This window comes from Natator depressus, chromosome 9, assembly GCF_965152275.1.
Source record: "Natator depressus isolate rNatDep1 chromosome 9, rNatDep2.hap1, whole genome shotgun sequence".
In the NCBI taxonomy this organism is placed as follows: Eukaryota; Metazoa; Chordata; order Testudines; family Cheloniidae; genus Natator; species Natator depressus.
Window position 1 is genome coordinate 33,673,888 of NC_134242.1, and position 20,926 is coordinate 33,694,813.

Here is a 20,926-nt window from a genome sequence, read left to right on the forward strand (position 1 = left end):
CACTTTTTAAAGGCCCCCAAAAGTGGATGGGTGGAATAGTCCATCCTCTCATTATTTTGTCCACTAACTAGGCCTAATTTCCAAAGCACCAATGTTGGTCCATTGATTTTTGATCCTCTACTCCTCTTGTTTATAAGTCATAATCTTAACACAGTCCTTGGGGGGTATCAGTAGACCCTCTCTGTTTAAATTGATCCAGTTTGTCTCCTTCTTACATCTTTTCTTCAATAATTGTATATAACAAGTCATTGTGACAATTCATGAACGTTTACTCACCTTCTACTGGTGAGGCTTACAATTAAAGTAAGGCCCCAATTATCACAACAGAGCCTGTCTCTCTTCTGCTCCCAGTGATCCCCCTGCTGAGACCAGGCAGCTTAGAGGAGGAAGCTGCCTGATTCACATACACCAGCTGAATGAACTCTTTCTCTAGGAAGCTTTTACCAAACTTCAGAAACTATCAGAAGCCTGCATCCCAAGAAAGGGGAAAAAATTCATAGGCAGGAGTTGTAGACCAAGCTGGATGAGCAAGCATCTCAGAGAGGTGATTAAGAAAAAGCAGAAAACCTACAAGGAGTGGAAGATGGGAGGGATCAGCAAGGAAAGCTACCTTACTGAGGTCAGAACATGTAGGGATAAAGTGAGAAAGGCCTAAAGCCATGTAGAGTTGGACCTTGCAAAGGGAATTAAAACCAATAGTAAAAGGTTCTATAGCCATAAAATAAGAAGAAAAGAACGAAGAAGTGGGACCACTAAACACTGAGGATGGAGTGCAGGTTAAGGATAACCTAGACATGGCCCAATATCTAAACAAATACTTTGCCTCAGTCTTTAATAAGGCTAATGAGGAGCTTAGGGATAATGGTAGGATGACAAATGAGGATATGGAGGTAGCTATTACCACATCCGAGGTAGAAGCCAAACTCGAACAGCTTAATGGGACTAAATCGGGAGGCCCAGATAATCTTCATCCTAGAATATTAAAGGAACTGGCACATGAAATTGCAAGCCCATTAGCAAGAATTTTTAATGAATCTGTAAACTCAGGGGTTGTACCATATGACTGGAGGATTGCTAACATAGTTCCTATTTTTAAGAAAGGAAAAAATGTGATCCGGGTAACTACAGGCCTGTTAGTTTGACAGCTGTAGTATGCAAGGTCTTGGAAAAATTTTGAAGGAGAAAGTAGTTAAGGACATTGAGGTCAATGGTAATTGGGACAAAATACAACATGGTTTTACAAAAGGTAGATTGTGCCAAACCAACCTGATCTCCTTTGAGAAGGTAACAGATTTTTTAGACAAAGGAAATGCAGTGGATCTAATTTACCTTGATTTCAGTAAGGTATTTGATACAGTTCCACATGGGGAATTATTAGTTAAATTGGAAAAGATGGGGATCAATATGAAAATTGAAAGATGGATAAGGAACTGGTTAAAGGGGAGACTACAACGGGTCACACTGAAAGGTGAACGGTCAAGCTGGAAGGAGGTTACTAGTGGAGTTCCTCAGGGATCGGTTTTGGGACCAATCTTATTTAATCTTTTTATTACTGACCTTGGCACAAAAAGTGGGAGTGTGCTAATAAAGTCTGCAGATGACACAAAGCTGGGAGGTATTGCCAATACAGAGAAGGATCGGGATAACATACAGGAAGATCTGGATAACCTTGTAAACTGGAGTAATAGGAACAGGATGAAATTTAATAGTGAAAAGTGAAAGGTCATGCATTTAGGGATTAATAAGAAGAATTTTTGTTACAAACTGGAGACTCATCAGTTGGAAGTAACAGAGGGGGAGAAGGACCTCGGAGTATTGGTTGATCACAGGATGACTATGAGCCACCAATGTGAAATGGCCGTGAAAAAAGCTAATGCGGTCTTGGGATGTATCAGGCGAGGTATTGCCAGTAGAGATAAGGAGGTGTTAGTACCATTATACAAGGCACTGGTGAGACCTCATCTGGAATACTGTGTGCAGTTCTGGTCTCCCCTGTTTTAGAAGGGTGAATTCAAACTGGAACAGGTACAGAGAAGGGTTACTAGAATGATATGAGAAATGGAAAACCTGTCTTATGAAAGGAGACTCAAAGAGCTTGGCTTGTTTAGCCTAACCAAAAGAAGGCTGATGGGAGAGATGATTGCTCTTTATAAATATATCAGAGGAATAAATAGCAGGGAGGGAGAGGAATTATTTAAGCTCAGTACCAATGTGGACGCAAGAACAAAATGGATATAAACTGGCCATCAGGAAGTTTAGACTTGAAATTAGACGAAGGTTTCTCACCATTAGAGAAGTGAAGTTCTGGAACAGCCTTCCAAGAGGAGCAGTGTGGGCAAAAGACATATCTGGCTTCAAGACTAAGCTTGATAAATTTATGGAGGGGATGGTATGATGGGATAGCTTAATTTTGGCAATTAATTGATCTTTGACTATTAGCGGTAAATATGCCCAATGGCCTGTGATGGGATGTTAGATTGGGTGGGAATCTGGGTGAGATTCTGTGCCCTGCGTTGTGCAGGAGGTCAGACTAGATGACCATAATGGTCCCTTCTGACCTTAAAGTCTAGGACTCTATATCCCCTAATCTCATCTACAAGGTGCATCCACATCACCTCTTTATCCAGACATCTACATGTCTACTTATCTACTTTCTTCAGTTTCACCACCTCTGCTCCTTCTCTTTTCCCTCCTTCTACTCTCTTTGTTACTTAATATACTTTTAAATGACTTGCAGAACAGCAGTACTAGACACATAGGGTCAGTGAGCACAGTTCCCTCTAAGCTGTGCGCGTGTGCGTGTGCACACAGATCCTAAACCCCGCGCACACGGTGAAACACCATGCGCACAAAAATTTGCACAGAAGCACAACAATTTGCACAGAAGTTTTTTGCACACACGGCCTGTCAAAAATTTGCACAGAAGAAATTTTCTGTGCACATGGCCTGTTAAAAATTAGAGGGAACATTGGTCAGTGGCTTTGCTCATGACCACCTTGTCTATTGTGTTATTGACAATTGGGTTACGTTTTCTTTGCCTATGTGTGTAGTGACATTCTATGTCCTTCCATTATGTGAGGAGTGAGTTCTGTTTAGGACAGTGGAAAAGGTCAACTGCAAACAGATTCATTATCATTTTGATAAATGAAAGTTTTTAAACCATGGAAATAAGCTTTCTTAACTTCCCTGGCTATGGTAAAGGGTTCTGTTTATAAGGCTTGTGTGTGCTGGGTACATTATGAACTATAATTCAGTATTCTTGGCCTCCCCCAGATAAATATTAGGCATGTCAAAATCCACAAATCAGAGCAGACCTGACTCAAAAAGGCCAAATAATAGTCTGGAATATTCACTTGTTGAGCCATCCTATTAACTCAGCAAACATTTTTAAAGGACAATTGTATTAAAATATGATGTACTGAATTACCTGGCAGACATGGGGGAAAGGATAAGAAGCATTCCCTGAATTTTATGTACTGAAGCAAAGAAAATGCTGATTGATTCAATATTCCCTTGTGAGGCAGCTCTCTTTACAACTCAGCATGTGTTACAAAAGTATGGAACTTTAGTTTGAATCTTGTGGTTTGACAGAGACACTGATTCAGCTTCTCATAAAAGAGTTTAAAGAAAAAGAGCTCTCGTTACTCTTCGGGGATCAGGGAAAAGACCTTAAATTGGAAAGGGTGGAGTGAGGGGGAAAAAACCACTTTAAAAACACACTTTCTGGAGGCATAAGAATACTGTTTGTAAGTGAGGTGAAAAGGACTGCTGAGGAATTGTGCATCCATGAAGTCATGCTTGGTAGAGAGGGGATGGGACATAGCTGGAAAATCACCTCCCAGAGAAGGCCATTGGACCAGGCATTCCATCCTGGTAAGAGGCAGGGGGAGTGGAGAGTGAATTGTAGCAGTAGCCTGACCTATTCCATGTTACTGGGTCCAGAAAATAAAAATCACGCTCTTACCAGCACTCTTAGCAGTAAGCACTGCTTCACATGCTTACTACATGGTACCACATGTAAACTAAATCTTTGGTAAACTTTTATCCTGTCTAAAAACCTGGCATGAAACTGGAAAAGGTAGGTGCAGCACTTCCAAAAATTTTCCTAGAGTTAAGTGATATTGAAGAAAAAATTGGAGAGAGTGAAATTCTCCACAGTGTTGCTGTAGGCAGGCACAGAGGCACACTGGAGGTCATGGACCATACGTGCCAGTGGAAGCATGAGGGAGACTGAATACTGCTAGATAAAGTCTTTCCCAAATGTGAAGGATAATTTGATCCGTGCAAGAATGTCACTTGGGAAAGGTACGCTATACAAGAAACTGCTACCAGGTGAGACCACTGACTGATGTTGTAGACCTGTGTAATAAAGCTAAGTCATGTGATTTTGAACAGTTATCTGATAGGACTAATAAGAGAATGAATTATTGGTGGTATATCTAACAACTAAGTCAAATCAAGGTTATTGTAGGAAATGGACTCAATGTTGAAAAGATCAGTGAGTACTGACAAGGCTAATTAAAAACTGCACTTCCCAAATGAAAATGTTAGCAAGCAGTTAAACAACTGAAGTATGTCTAGTTAATGGTGAAATTGATGTTAAGTGAATTCAGAAACGAACTGATTGGGTCAGCATGTGTTACTTCTGCCAGCACATAAACACTCTTATGAGCATTCTAGATGTCCAAGACACAGAGAGCCAATGGCCTCCTTGATTTTGTTTCCATGTATTCAGTTCTTCTAGTAGGGCTGACCCTCAGAAGGGGCTCTCACTCGGATGACCGTGGTGCAGGTAGCATAGCTGTTAGAAAGCATCTGGTAACCTGACAAACTATTTAAAGGTCAAGTTTCTCCCACTTACCACAGGAATTCCCGATGTAATATTTCTTCTGTTCTAGTTTCCTGGCGGATGGTTGTTTTGTAACTACTTCAGCTTTAATTGCCCTTGGTTCAAAAAAACTTTTTTGTTTTCTTTCTTTGAATTTCATAATAATTGTGAAGTGTTCCGTTACAGTCTAATAGTCTTATATTAGCAGAGTGATTTTTTAAATCAAGTTCTTCATTGTTTGCACTGACTTTTCTGCTAGCTCATTTGATGGTGCATAGTAAGGGCTTGATGATGGATGTGTGAACTGACGTATCCTAAATGAGTCAGTGCTAAGGACATCATACCATAAGAAACACACATTGTATGAGTTCAGAAACTAAGAAAAATCCACAGATACCACGAAACCCTGATCCAGACAGCCATGAATGCTGTCAAAGGTAAGATCTAAGTGTGAAATCTGAAATAAATACACAAAACTGAATATAAAAACACTGGAAACCACATGGGAGTCCTGATTGCCCTTGGTCCAGGCTCTGGACAGATCTGTTTGAATAAAAAGGGAAAGATGACTTTTCATTGTTGCTCTACTGCTCAATTTTAAAAAGAAAATGAATTGCTGCACACCACTCTATCAATGTAAGAAAAGATTGTAAGGAGGTCAGACTAGATGATCATAATGGTCCCTTCTGACCTTAGTATCTATGAATCTATGAATAGTCCCGCTATTGTGGGGAACTTACCTGGCTTCTGCACTACCCCGGTGAAGTGGGCTAGCGAAAGGATCCGAGTCCTCGCTTCCACTTCCTTTACCCAGAGGCCTCCCTGCCCTTGAGGACTCCCCTCCCACTCTCCTGTCTGGCAGAGTCCTCATAACCCCAACAAGGCTGGGCCCAGGATTCCTGGGGGGCTCGACCCCCAACGCTGCTGTGGTCACCTAGGACAGGGGCTAGGGTGACTCCACTCTCTCTGCACTGGGCACTTCTCTGACCCACTGATCATTACATACAATTTAAAGCAAATGCAAGCTATTTAATCAACAATTAATTTAAAAAAGAGTGAGGAAAAATGGGAAAGATTAAAGGAAACACATCACCCCGCTCTGTGGCAGGGAACATCACAAACAGTGTCTCTGGAATGTCAGGACAGTTCACAGTCTGTTCCTTGTAAGTCCGAGGCCTTCTTCTCAGACCCTGGCTGTGCTGCAGGGATGCTGTGGGTTGGACACTCGCTCTGGTAGTGGCCACAGGCTCTCAGGCTCCAGGAGGCAGGGCCCTTCTTCCCAGCATTGCCCCCGCCCTGTCGGGGTTACCAATCCCCCTCCGAGTCTGGCCTGCAGAGCCTCCTTGCTGAGGCGTCTCCCTGTGCTGGTCCCACTGCCCAGGGTCCCCCCTCGCTCTCTCCAGCTGCTCACGACACTGGGCCCCAGACTGCTACAGCCCCAGCCCCAGCTCCGGCTCCACTCTGCCTCAGCACGGCTGCTGCTCTGCCTCTAGCTCCCTGGGCTGCTTCTCTGGCCCCTCTGGCTCTGGTTGCTGCAGCTCTGCTCCCAGGACAGGTCTGCTCTGCAGGCTGCTTCTGTGACTCCACTCCCAGCACTGACCTGCTTCATGGGCTGCTTTTCTGGCCCCTCTGGCTCTGGTGGCTGCAGCTCTCCTCCCAGGGCAAGTCTGCTGTCTCTGGGCTGTGCCTCTGGCTTTGGGGCTGCAGCTCTGCTCCCAGGACAGGGCCTGCTCTCTCTGGGCTGCTTTTCTGGTCCCTCTGGATCTGGCACAGCTCTGCTCCCCAGCTCAGCTTGGGCCCCTGCTTTCTCTTTAGCTCGGCCCCGCACTGTCTGACCCAGGCAATTCCAGCTCACACGGAGGACGGGACCTCCTGACTCCCTGATTAGCCTGCCCGCCCTGATTAGTCTGCCCGCCGTCATTCAGGCTGACCTGGAGAATTGGCCTCTCCCCATTGCTCCTAGGGACTGGCAGTCTCAAGGTCCTGATTCCCCATTGACCTTTCCCCCTTTTAGTACTGGGAGCTAGCAACTAAATCCCCACTGAATGTTAGTAAGGGGGCAACAGTCCCCTTACATAAGTCAAGGTTTGTTCACCTGGAATTCCAGATGAGCTAATAACAGATAAATGGTCCTCAATTTATGAGTTACTCATCTCAACAATTCTTTTTGATATTTCAGTTCAGTAAGATCTATTGGGTAATGCAGTATTTTGTCATACTAAATTGGAGATCATCTCTTGCTTCAGGAAATCAGAGATTGCCCTAATTTGATAGAGCAGTAGCTCCTATATTATTATATGTCTTCTGCATTCCTTAACTTCTAGCGTACCAAGTATAATCAAAACTAATAAAGCCAATTTCATTTAGATATAAAATGTCATCTTATAAATTTTCCATGGCTTGCAAATGAAAAGCTGACAAATTAACTACCATGGAAAAGGAACCTTGTATCAGTGGTCTTATATTGTCTTTAATAAACTAAAAATATGAATCCATTACAGAATCATAGAAATGTACAGCTAGAAGGGACCTTGAGAAGTCATCAAATCCAGCCCTGTGCGCTGCAGCAGAACCAAGTAAACTTAGACTATCCCTGACAGGTCTTTGTCTAAACTGTCCTTAAAAACTATCAATGACTGGGATTCCACAATCTCCCTTAGAAGCCTAATCCAGTTCTTCAATATCCTAATAGTTTAAAAGTTTTTCCTAATATCTAACCTAAATCTCCCTTGCTACAGATTAAGCCCATTACTTCTTGTCCTACCTTCAGTGAACATGGAGAACCACCAATCTTCTTTATAACAGCCCTTAACATATTTGAAGATTTATCAGATCTCCACTCAGTCTTCTTTTCTCAAGACTAAACTAAGTTTCTTTCAACCTTTCCTCATAGGTCATGTTTTCTAGACCTTTTATCATTTTTGGTGGTGTCCTCTGGACTCTAATTTGTCCACATTTTTACTAAAGTCTGGCATATACAACTGAACATAAATACTCCAACTAAGGCCTCACCAGTGTCGAGTAGATCAGGACAATTACCTCCCATGTCTTACTTACAGCATTCCTCTAAATGCATCTCAGAATGATACTGGCCTTTTAGCAACTGCATCACACTGTTGACTCATTCAATTTGTGATCCACTATAACCCCCAAATCCTTTTGAGCAGTAATACTGCCTAGCTAGTTATTCCCCATTTGTAGTTGTGCATTTGATATTTTTTTTTCTAAATATAGCACTTTGCGCTTATCTTTATTGAATTTCATCTTGCTGATTTCAGACCAATTCTCCAATTTGTCAAGTTCATTCTGAATTCTAATCCTGTCCTCCAAAGTGCTAGTAACTCCGCCCAGCATGGTGTTGTATGCAAATTTTATAAACATACTATCCACTGTATTATCAAAGTCATTATCGAAAATATATACAAGTATCGGAACTAGACTATATCCCTGTCCCCGCAATTTGAACAGCAAACAATCAATAACTACACTCCGAGTACAGTCTTTCAACCAATTTTGCATTTGCTTTACAGTAAATTAATCTAGACCACATTTCCTTAGCTTCATTTGAGAATGTTGTGGTACTATGTCAAAAGTCTAACTAAAATCAACATGTATCAGATCTATAGCTTCCCTGGTATCTGCTAGGCCAGTTCGCCTGTCAAAGAATGAAATTAAGTTGGTTTGGCATGAATTGTTCTTGACAAATCCACGCTGGCTATTATTTATAACCCTACTATCTCCTCTAAGAGTTTACAAATTGATGGTGAGAATTGTTTGATGAATCTCTTTATTGGAAAAAACTGGAATGTACATAGGTTGAATGTCCATACAGCAAATTCCTGAGAAGTCACTTGTTTGTCCATGGGTCACCAAGAAACTGTGTTGAACATCAAAATGGGAAGAATTCTCCCTGGCTCAAGACTGTGGCTACTTGTGAGAATATGTTAGGTCTTAGTATGAATAGCAGGAGTAGTTTCATACAATTCTCCTAATGACGTTACAGTGAAGAAAAGGAAGTTTTTTAAGCAACAAGCTAAATTCAGCCATGGTTCATGGATGTCAGAATGGGAGCTTATTTTCAAACTTCAAATATAACTCACATAATATAAGTCAGACAAATTATGTGATTGCCCCCAGAGGTTCAGCGTGGTATATAGAAGTATGTGAATACATACAAATACTAACAGAACCTGCAAACAAACAAAATACCACAACACTTTGCAGACCTATCCGTCTTTTCTTCTGTCATGAGGCAAGGCTTCACCCCAGCTTGTTAAAGACTCACTGCCACACCCAGTATCTTGTAGGCATTTTTATTGTCCACCCCTAAACAAAAAAAAAATCAGATCCTCAGCTCACCCATTACATTTTAGGGTCTCACTGCCTCCCCTCCCAGGGGACTTTGGGAGTCCTGCTGCTCCTGCTTCTTAACCCCTTCTCCACCAGTTCTGATTCACCAGATCTCTTTTGACCCTTTATACCCCCAAGTACAGCCCTTCCCCCCGGGAGCATACGATCTGGCATAGGGTAGTGAGACCTGCTTCATTTACAGGGGACAGCCATCCTGTGACATGGATTTAAAAAAAAAAAGCCACCAACCAAAAAACAAACAAAAAAACCCTGCCTCTTTCAAAGGCAGATTTTTTCTGACCTGGGAGGCTACTTCTGGACTACTCTCACCCCCAACCCAAAACAGAAAAATTCATATATATACACACATTTGTACACATCAAATTCGCCACAGTCCTTAAAGCCTTACAATCCGGCAGGGCTCTGTCCACGTAACTTTATCTTCTTCTCCAGGGCTTCAAGGTCTAATTCTCCCTCAAGTTCACTGACCATGAGGATCAGGTGACCTCTCTCTTCTTAAGTGGCCTGATGTTCCACAGCCAGCTGCTCTTTTTCTTGCTTAATCATCTGTAGCGTGTGTTCTCTCTTGAGGTTGCTCTGGCAGTTCCCCAGTTCTTACAACAGAACCCAGAGAACAGATGCCCTCTGTCCTTCCCCCGCCAAGGTCCACTGTTTATACCCTGGCCTTTATCAGCATGCTGGGGCTGAGATGAGGTACTATCTGGGTCCTCACTGTACCCTCATCTGTGTCTGCCACCAGATTCTGTTCCCTGGCCCCCTTCTCTACCCAGAGACATTCCCACTCTCTGCCTCTACCCTAATGCATGCTAATTCTTGTCCCAGTCCCATCAACTGATTGATGATTTCTGACAACAGGTGCTTACATCCTGTAGCTCTTTTCAATACCTTTTTAGCTGATCTTATAAGCACCTAAGATAGTCAAGGACTTTCTCTTGGCCACACTCTGCTCCCTCCACTCCTTTCCCTATCAGCTGTGAGTCTTCGCTACCACTCTCCATGGCATCAGGGCTGGGAAACTCAGCCAATCTCTCCCTAAGATCACAGGCCCTGGCAGATACATAGCCAAACTCTCTAGCCTTGGACCCCCAGTTCCATTGTGGATAGACATGTGCCTCACCATATAGACAAGACATGCACAGAGAGATGCTAGTCCACCTTCTTTTACCATCACACCATCTTCTTGGACAAGGATATGCCCTCAACCCGAGTCCACCAAGCCCTTCTACCACCATTCCTCCCAGTCTGACTGATACCACATATGGTGAGCCCCAGTGTCATTTGGAATGGACCCCAGGCCACAGGTCTAGCTGTGATATTCCAGGGTAATCACATTCCATTATTGGGCAGTCTCATCTAATATGCCTAGGCTTGCTGCAATTAAAGCACACCACTAGACTCCCCCAGCCATCCCCAGAAGTACTTCTGCTGGACTGGGGGTCTGCCCAGTGCCCTGTTTTGGGCTGTTTGGGATCCTCACGCACTGAGAGCTTCTCTGCAACTCCCCCACTGTTGAGCCACTCTTACTCTGCCATGCTGTTCAGGCCACTCATCTCTTTTGGCCTCAAAGGCAGCATTTGCCTGTTCAACTGCCTCCCCGAGTAAGGCAGGCTGAAATTGCCTTGCCCAGCTCTGGGCTGCCAATGGAAGGGCCTTTAACAACTATGTGAGGATGACTTAGTCAATGATTCTCTATTGCACTGGTCTGGGGGCATAGCCACCAGGTTGTGAGGTCCTGTAGTCTTTGAGTCACTACTCATGGTATTGCCCTCTGTTGAAGCGGTTCAACCCAAAACTAGTGCCCACACACCTCCAGTCTAAGGTGGGCAGCCTTCGCCACAGGATAGAAGCCCATCTGCTCATTACTTACCACTGTGCCTCACCCAGCAGGAAGAGTGCTATGAGGGTTGCCCAAGTCAACTCCTGCGAGCCTACTGCACTTGCTACTCTCTTGAAAGTATGAAAGGAGGCCTCTGAGTCATCCTATAGCACCATCTTCACTAGGCCAGGGATCAGCTGGCCTGAACTTTCCATCCCCACACCCCCACCCATCCAGTCCCCAAGCCCAAACAATTCTGCTTGTTGCTAGAAGTGGGCCTCTTGCCACTGCTGCTGAGCAACCAGTTGTGCTGCTTGTCGCTCCCACGAGCTCCTCAGCTGTAGGAGTGTGACAGGTCTGTTGTTGCTGCCACTGTAATGCGACTGTCTGATGCTGCTGCGCCATTAATAACAGGCCCATCACACACACCCCAATCACCCAAGCTAAGTCAATATCTGAGGCTTCAATTCCCTCTTTTTTTCTTGGCACTAACGATCGTCCTTTCCCCCTTGTATCAAGGACCGTGTTGCAGTACCTGCATTCTCCACCATGTGTCACAAGGCAAGGCTTCTCCCAGCTTGCTAAGGACTCATTGCCATGTCCACAGTATATTTTAAACATATTTGTTGTCCAAACCTAAAGAAATAAACCAGTTTCTCAACTCACCCTTTATATTTTAGGCTCTCAGAAGACTCTGGCAGTCATGTTCCCTGCAGCTTCCCAGGCCCCTCTCACCAGATATGACTCACTGGGTCTCCTCTGGCCCTTTATATCCCCAGGTGCAGTCCCTGTCCCCTTAATTGGGTCAACTGGGTGCACCTGATCTGGCACAGCAGTGCTGGACCTGCTTCATTTACAGGGGCCAGCCACCCTCCTTTCCCTACTCCTGCTAGTTTCCATCTGCTTGCCTCCTTTCATGGCCTCTGACAATATCCTCATGTCTGCCCTGGCTTGGGAGCTTCCTTAGCTTCTTGTAACACCTCCTATCTTTTAAGTTGACCATTGGGGAACTGCTTCCTCTGCATGGGTCACTGATGTTTTAGTTTTCAGTTCCTGTGTGATATGGCCCACAGTGACATCTGACATTCTGGGATGCAAACAAAGTGAGTCTTCAAAATGCCTCCTATTAAGGTGAGTCCCAGATTCAAAGGATCAGTCAGACAGCTGAAGGCCTAAGTGCGGACGAAGGAAAAAACAGCTGATGAGGAGAGGGGCCATGAAGTGGATGGGGGGCGGGGGGGATGTTAGGCAGGAGATATAGGCTCCTGGGAGTATCTCAAGGAACTGGGAGATGACTCCCTATCTTAACCAAACCTATCCTATTTTTAAAAATAGTTCAAACTCAGTTGATTTGGAGAGAAAAGAGGTCCACCACCCCTATTTACGTGTGTTATACTGAGTCAAACAAATCAATATAGCCTGTGCATGATCCGGTCACTGGCATTAACACAGAGACACAAAGGGTGCCTACTTTCATTGCTATATATCCAAGACATACTCAGTTCCAATCTAGTGCTAACTGTAGTATATAATAATCCTTCAATACATAGTCCTGTACTACTCCAAAATGCCATATACACTGTACAATAAAATGTCATAAGTAATGGAACAGCTGCCCTGCACATATGCTGACCAACTGGCATTAAATTTTCCTACTTTCCTGGCCAACTGTTCCCTACATACACCTTGCCTTTGTGATACTGTTCATCTGCTCATTGCCCAACTACCTGCTCGCTGCTGGATTTTGCTCTGTGTTAACAACTTACAGAGGGCCCGGAGTTGCTCTCTACTGGACCTTACTCCCCAAATATGTTCCCATTGTGCAAAATTCTCCTAAGAAAAGCTTTACTCCATTTCCACATTGAATCACCTTGATGTTTGGAAAAAGGCTAACAAATTTCAGTGCATGTCCCTTGGAAAGGAGCAGGGTTTGTAACAAACAGGGAATTACACTGGTAAGAAAAATGAAGCCTCTATCTCTGAAAGAAGGTGGCTTGGGATAGTCTATGGGAAATAATCCTGCTATAGCATGGTGCCTTCTGAAGAGGAACATGACAACATACACACAACATACACACTTCCCCAAAGATAAGCTTTGGAGTGGAAGGGGGGTTAAGATTTTGTTAAATGGTGTATATGCAATTTCATGGCTTGTACTCCTACAGCACCGTTTGCTACATTACAGAATCATAGCCATAGAAACAATATGCTTAAGGCAACAGTTGTAAGTATGTAAATCATAGTAAACTATATAGATAATAATACATAGTCCGTTATAAGTATCTTGTCCTCTCAGTCATTACTACTGACCAGGTGCTTGTTTATGTATGCATTTTACAGTATTTCATATGACATTAGAAACGTATGGAATAAAGTCTGTATGACAGGTCTTAATATCAAAGAAAACATAACTAGGAAAATCAGGTCAAAATCTAATCTTTACTGGGGTTTGTTTGCTTACTTTCTTACCTCTGGGAACACATTTTTATAGTCTGGTGTATTAACACACACTTAAAATTCTGAGTGAAATTCACTGAAGAGTTTCTAATGAATGATTAATCGCAAAAATGTTGCCTAGAGAAGATCTTTTCTGTTTATTTCATGAGGAATTCAAAAGCCAAGTAGCAAGGAACCAGAAGACAGAAACATCAAGCTTGTGGTTGTGCCTAGTTTTTCCCTTTACTTTATCTCACTTCAAAAGCTGTTACTATGAATACTTGGCAGCAGGAAAAGAATGCAGGAAGCTGATGAAAGGTACATCACCTGTCATTTGTAACATATTACCCAGAGACCTTCATAAGTCCTACAACTAAGACAAGACTAAAGAAAAATAGTTATTTTACTTGATTCTGCACCATCAAATAGCATCTTTTTTTCATTGAGATCAGGATGCAGCCCATTAATAAAACTCATGGCTGTTAAACTTGAATTTTAAAAAGGGAGTAAATTTAGAGGTAGGCAAGGTACCATCTGAACAAATATGAATCCCTCTATTTTATCCACAGAATGATTAGAGCATGAGCTATTAGGGTGACCAGACAGCAAGTCTGAAAAATGGGGGTGGAGTGTAATAGGTACCTATATAAAACAAAGCCCCAAATAGCGGGCCTGTCCCTATAAAACTGGGACATCTGGTCACCCTATGAGCTATGCATATTTTCTCCATTCCCACCAATATGTTGCAAGCCTGACCTAAAGGATATCACCCATTCAATATTGGCCTCTCTGGTGAGCTAATCAAGAAGGGTAACAATTAGCACCAGTTGTGGCTCCATGGTTCAGTGATGTAGACAACTCTTCACTAGGAATTAGAATGCCACCATTCTCTTTACAAATGGACCAAACAGAAATCAGATATCAACAACCTTTGATTAATAACTAACATGTTCATGACAAAAGCATATGTATGGAAAAAAAGAAAAATGGTATTGCAGTACCTTCGAAGCCCCAGCTGAGATCGAGCACCATTGTGTTAGGCACTGTATATGTAACTAGTAAGAGAGCATCCTCGGCCTGAAGATTTTACAATCGAAATAGACAGGACAGACAAAGGAAATAATTTCCCATTTTACCTGTGTCGAAAGGAGGCAGAGAAACAAAGGATAAGATTTTCAAAAGTAGCCTAACGGAAGTAGGCATGCAAATCCGCATCAAATTTTACAGGAGCTGGCCACCTTTTGAAAATCCCACATTAAGCAAATTGCCCCAGATCACAAAGGAAGTCTGTAGCAGAGCCAGAAATTGTCTCTAGATCTCCTGAGTCCCGTTCTAGTGTCTTTTACACACACACACACACACACACACACACACACACACACACACACGACCATCCTACTTCTTCCTAGCATGTAAAATAGCATTTCCCACATCTCCAAGACAGGAGAATAACCCTTCAATAAACACTTTAAAATGTGGGGTTAAAATGCTAAAATGCCTGTCGTACATTGAATGTGTCAAGATGTGGCCTGTTGATGACAGCAACATGGAAGTTTGAGGAGTGGGCATGTGCTAAACATTTGCTATGAATATACAAAAAAGTTATCCATTTCAGCCACTAAGTTTTCTGACTGCTCCATCAGGAGGATACTATTTGCCCTCCTGTCTCTCTAAGATCCAGGGCCATTTGCATTTTCTCCTCCCAGCCCATCCCTTAGTCTGCACCCTTCCCACCAATGGATCCCAACTAAATGGAGGGTTCTCCACCAGGTATGGGGCAATGGAGAATGGACCATGCCTTCTGTGCCTCTGCATGGGAAGAGAAGATATACATCAAGAGCCACTCTTTGCTGGGAATTATGGGGTGAGGATCAGGCCCCGAGCTATTTCTGTTTGGTGCTTCTTTAACCCCCCGTTCTCCCTCTTGAAGTGTTTCCTTCTTCTGTTTATACTTTGGAAATGGCACCTAGAATCAGCAGTAACTCCATGTAAGTTACTGGAGCTATGCAAGTGTAAAAAAAGTCAGGCCATATGGAGAGTGACTAACCCAACAGATAAAATGGTGGCTCAATCCAGCTCTCTGTAATAAATGGGGAATAAAAGAAATGTAACAAGATAAAATGGAGCCTGAATCCATAGGTTTGTGCTGTAAATGTGAATAGCTACTTTGGAGCCAGTTTTGAAAAGAAAATGAGAAGGCTGGAGAGATGGCTGATCCCAGTCCCAGTGAGTAGCCACTGGGGGAGAAAATCCAGCACCATCAGCCAGCAGAACATTAAAAATGAATCTGCAAGCTCAGATGTTGAACTGGATCCTCATTTTCCTGTAATGAGATAACGCAGCAGGGTGGGTCAGTGGAACAGGATAAAAAAAATACAATTGTAACTATTGTGGCTAGGAGAGGAAGTGTGGCAGCTGCCATTTTGAGAACGGCACAATGAGCAAACAGGAAAGAAGAGGAAGATTTATATGTCTGAGAAATAAAGGAAAAATCCTCCAATACAAAAATCTGTTGCACTCCCTCTCTCCTCAAAACAAAGACTCTCTCTCATGGCCGTGTAACTCCCCATCCTGTAAACAAATTATGAGTGGAGAACCACCAATCACTAAGGCTGACCTGAAGGAGCTGGTGTTAGAAATCACAAAGATGAATAAGGAGATAAGGAAGAGTTCCAGACTTTCAATTCAATTTTTTAATATATATTTTGATGTAGAAGATTGATGGGAAAAGATCAGATGTGGAAACAGGATTAAATGAGCAATTAACATTACTAATCATTACATTAAAAAAAGGGAAAAAGTAAAATTAAAACTGCAGGACTAATAGAGAATGTAGAATTAACATAAGTATTATAAATATTCCGCAGGAGACCGAGAAGAGAAATCTGCTGGACAGATTGTGTGATATTTGCCATGACATTAAAACTTGGCAATAAAGTTTGAGAGGGATCACAGGTCCTTTTCCCAAGGCCCCAATTCCAAAAGCTTGGATTGTCTGTCTACACTACTATCAAGATGAGGATAAAATACTGAGAGAGAGAGAGAGAGCTGAACCACTGTTGATTCCCAGTCAGTACATACAAATTTTCCCTGATCTAGTAACCTCAACCCTGAGAAAGCAAAGGTAAGGCTGAGCAAACAAACACTTAGATGTATTAAACAAACAAAAATATTATGAAGACAAAAATAAAACTGAGAGGCTTTTAGCCAGAAAGTTAAAAAAAAAGAAACAGGATAATTCAGCCTGATAATTTTTCTGATAAGAAATAAAAAGCAAAATTTCATTACTAGGATCAAACAGATCTCTGAAATATTTACAGAACACCCAAATCCTAAATGTATAGATATTTAGAAGCATGAAAGTACCTGAGCTGTCAGAGGATGACGCAGGAGCTCTTGATGGAGAAATTGCTGCAGAGGAAGTTCCAGTTGTAATTGAGAATTGAAAAGTCAATAAAGCTCCAGGACCCAATGGGTTTTCCAGGGAGTTTTACAGAGTTCTAAACAAGCTTTGGTCTGTTTAATGATACATTGTAGAGGAATGAGATTCCAGATTCAGGGGAAGACGCAATAACTGTGGTCGTTCCTAAAGAAGGAAAAGATCTTACCAATTGTGAATCATACAGACCTATTTAATTAATGTGGATGCAAAAATGTATGCCAATGTGCTAGCAAACAGATTGAGTGTCTTCTTGCCCAATGTGTTCACCCTCACCAATCTAATAAACTCTGAATTCTTCCTGTAGGCTGCTTTCTTTGAATGCTGAAAAAGCCTTTGACTGGCTGGAATGGGAAACCTTAGTGCTTAATTTGTGCCAGGGCTTGCCTGAGCCCCAGGACCTGTAGGAATGGCAGTTCATAGCCCTGGCACCTCTGGGCTTGCCGCATCAGTTATGAAAGTAAAAATATTGCTTAATCACCGGCACCTAATTCTTTGAGCCCCAGCATCTCTTTCATTACAGATTAAGCACTGGGAATACCTCTGACAGATTTTGGTGAAGTTTGATTTGGGAAATCAATTTTAGAGGGGCATAATGGCTCAATATACGCATGCTCAAGTATCTGCTTTGGCTAATGGTCATCAATCCACTCCTTTTAATTTGTCTGGGGGTATATGAGACTGTTAGTTTGCCAATGGAGCCATTTGCTATATATGTAAAAAACTGTCACTTGGTTAAGGGCATCAAAATGCCTTCTGAATTAGAACACACAATAGCTTGTGTATCAATGATGTCTTGTTACATCTGCGGGATCCAGAAGCCTCATTAGAAATTATGCAACAGACATTAGTATCAGGCTTCAAAATAAGCTATGATAATTCTGAAATATTAGGAATTAATATTCCCAAAAGGGTCAAAACAAACTTATCAGCTACATACATTTAAATGGGTAAAGGAACCTTTAAAATATTTAGGAATAAGTATTGCAGAGAAACAGAAAAAAAATCTTAAAGCCAATTCCCTACAGTGTGGAATAAAATAAGAGACTAGGAGGAATGGAACAAATATGAAGTATCTTGGCTAGGCAGGGTAGCCTCAGTAAAGATGAATGTCCTCCCAAAATGATCATTTTTGTTTCAGTGCATCCCTGTTGATATCCCCAACATGACATTAAAAACCATGGTAGGATGTGCTATTAAAATTCAGATGGAAACAAAAGACAAAAGGAATTTGTCTAAAATTCTGTATAAACCTACAACGTGGGGTGGATTAGCTCTGCCTAATTTGTCTTCTTATGCAGCACAATTAAAAGATATGATCACTTGGGTTCACAGTCCTTCCAAACACTGGGGTAAAACTTGAAAAAACTGTAGCACAAAAAAGAAAAGTAAGTCACCCATTCATTTAGGTCACTTCAGCAGCTTTGGACAATTTTTTTTTTAAAGTTCCTGTCACCAACACGATCTCCCTTAGATACTTTCATTAATAAGGAATTTATTCCTAGGAATAAATAAATTCCAAGTGACTACTGTTGTGAGTAAGAACTGAGATTACTGAATTCAGACAGCTGTTCTTGGGTCCTGGTTTGAAATCATACCAAGAGATATGTAATATAAAGATCCCATATTTTCAGGATTTACAGGATAAACAAACATTTTATATGTGAACTTTGGATACAAGGCAGCTCAGTCTGGACCTTTAACTGCATTTGAGAAGTTGACCCAGGAGCAAGATGGAATAAATTATTTAATTGTTGGAGGGGGTGTGGAGAACGTATTTGCACATGTGATGGTTGTATTCAGGAATTAGATGGTCTGGGGAGGAAGTTATTAAAGAGATTCATCTTATCACAAAATGCCAGCTTCCTACAGATCCTCTGACATGCTTACTTAATGCTCCAGTAAAGGATCTGCATTTCAAACAGAATGACAAATTACTTTCTTTATAGTTATCAGCTAGACTTTTACTGCATATTATTGGAAAAATGCAACTCCTCCTGTGGAATTGTGGTATAGTAAAATATGGACTTATCCTTGTAATGGAAAAGCTTTCACAACAACTACATAGACAAGAGACATGCCAAAAAGGGGCTAGGTATTTGGAAATTTGGTCACCCTTTTTAGCAGAATGAACCAGAATCTTTAGCCAGGTTCTTTGAATATTCATCTGATTCTGAACAAGTGATAAGTAACGTAAGATTTAGTTTGTTAATGTTTTATTGTAACCTTGCCGTAATAAAAAGTTTCTAACCAGACCATACATTCTTCAAACAGACTGAGCTGATGTACTAAGAGCGAGCACCCAAGAAAACAGATATTAATCATGTCACCTGTTGGTATTACAAATGCACAAAAAGCGCTTAAGCAACACTGGAGTAAAAACAGACTAACTGCACTGAAGATGATTAACTTAATCTGGATTTACACTGGTGGAACTGGGAACAGAATTTCGTCCAGCATCTGTGACTGGAGCAAGTATTTGGTTTACATTATTGTGGACAATTGTTATTTTTAGATGTGGGAAAAATCATTGCCTAAGCAATGTCATTTCTTTTTCTGAACAATCCCGAGGCTGCTTCGATATGATTAGTAAAAATTATTAAGGAAGTAGGTTCACTGCTACCCTTAGTGGAGGGGAAGAGATTGCAGATTTTGCTTCATATCAACTTTAATGACAGAAGCAAACATTTTTGCCATGTTTCTGATATATGTAGCAGGGATCAGAATTTAGAGTGGCAGAGCCAAACCCAAGAGCTTCATAATCAATGGGAGGGACAGAAAAACATCTGAGAAACCTTGGGTGTCCTCCTTGATAATATTATGTGAATTCATAGTGCCGTAAGTGTTGAGACATGCTTGTTAGCCTAAGTGCAAGACATACAACAACGCTGGGTGATATGCGCTTTGCAAAGTCCTTTAAAAAGATAAATGTCACTGGTTTTATAGTCTTGCACAAAATTACACACTCTTACTGTAACAGACTAACTATAGTATCACTGGCATTACTAGAACCAAAATAATGAACAACCTTTACTCTTCCAGAGTACCTCACCCAAAGTGTTTCAAGTAAAAAGGTGCCACTGTTTAGAAAGCATAGGAAAGCTCATCTAATAGACTTCATGATGAATAACACAAACACTAGGCTGGGACTTCTCCCAGGAACAAAAAAAAAAAATCCAGTGCAGTCCATTTCATTTACTCTAAACATTGGATAAATGGCACACCTAATCTGGTCAAGTAATAAGTCTGGTGTTGTCTGAGAGACTAGTCAGTTGTTTATAGGTGTGAACTGGTGTTTGTTAGTGTAACCCTTCCACCGTATTATCCTTTATGCTGGTCACCAGAGCTAGGATGACTGTATAAATTCTGATCTGACCATACTTATATATTATTACAAACCTTCAGGGGTTTTTTTGTTTGTTGTTGTTGTTTTTTTTAAAAGCACATCAGAAAAGGATCATTTCACAGCAAATATCTCTATGGGCTTCTTGTAACTAGGTTGATCTATGGATTGGGATGCATTGATTTTAACTGCAATATGGTAAATTAGGTGAATTCTACTGTACTTCTAGTGTATGCTATCTGTACCTGTCATACTATTATTCAGCATAACAAGAATGACAACCAACTTCTTTTAGAATAGTTAAAGGAAATTGAACAAAGAAGTTTGGCAAGGGGGGAAGAAATCAAAGGTAGAAAACCAGGAAAAAAATTTGAATGCATTACTCAAAAATGTGCACAATAGTTATCTAAATTGCAGGAACAAATTATGGTGAAGGGGGAGAGGTGGTTCGATTCAAATTACACTTAAATGCAACTGTATCTCCTGCAAAGAAGATCAAAGAGACAGACTGGGGGATGGAGGGAGGAAAAATTCAGAAAAGTTAAAGCTTTCAAGAACAGTGACAAAATGCACAAACAATATTTGCACAAATAATCCATCAGAGACACCGTGACGTTGTTGATTTGGGCTTGAGTTTGAAGTGACAGTTGTCCAGGGCTTGGATATGAAGTTAAAAAAAAAGACAGTCACTTA

The 20,926-nt window shown here is 41.7% G+C and overlaps 1 long non-coding RNA gene across 1 annotated transcript in view; it reads left to right on the top strand.

Annotated features, from left to right (window-relative positions):
• LOC141993980 (uncharacterized) overlaps nucleotides 1-16,672 on the top strand; it is a 71,889-nt gene extending 55,217 nt beyond the window's left edge. The window contains exon 3 of the long non-coding RNA XR_012640985.1: nucleotides 16,319-16,672. This is a non-coding gene — a long non-coding RNA (uncharacterized LOC141993980). The remainder of the gene's footprint in view (nucleotides 1-16,318) is intronic.
• Nucleotides 16,673-20,926: the final 4,254 nt, after the last annotated feature.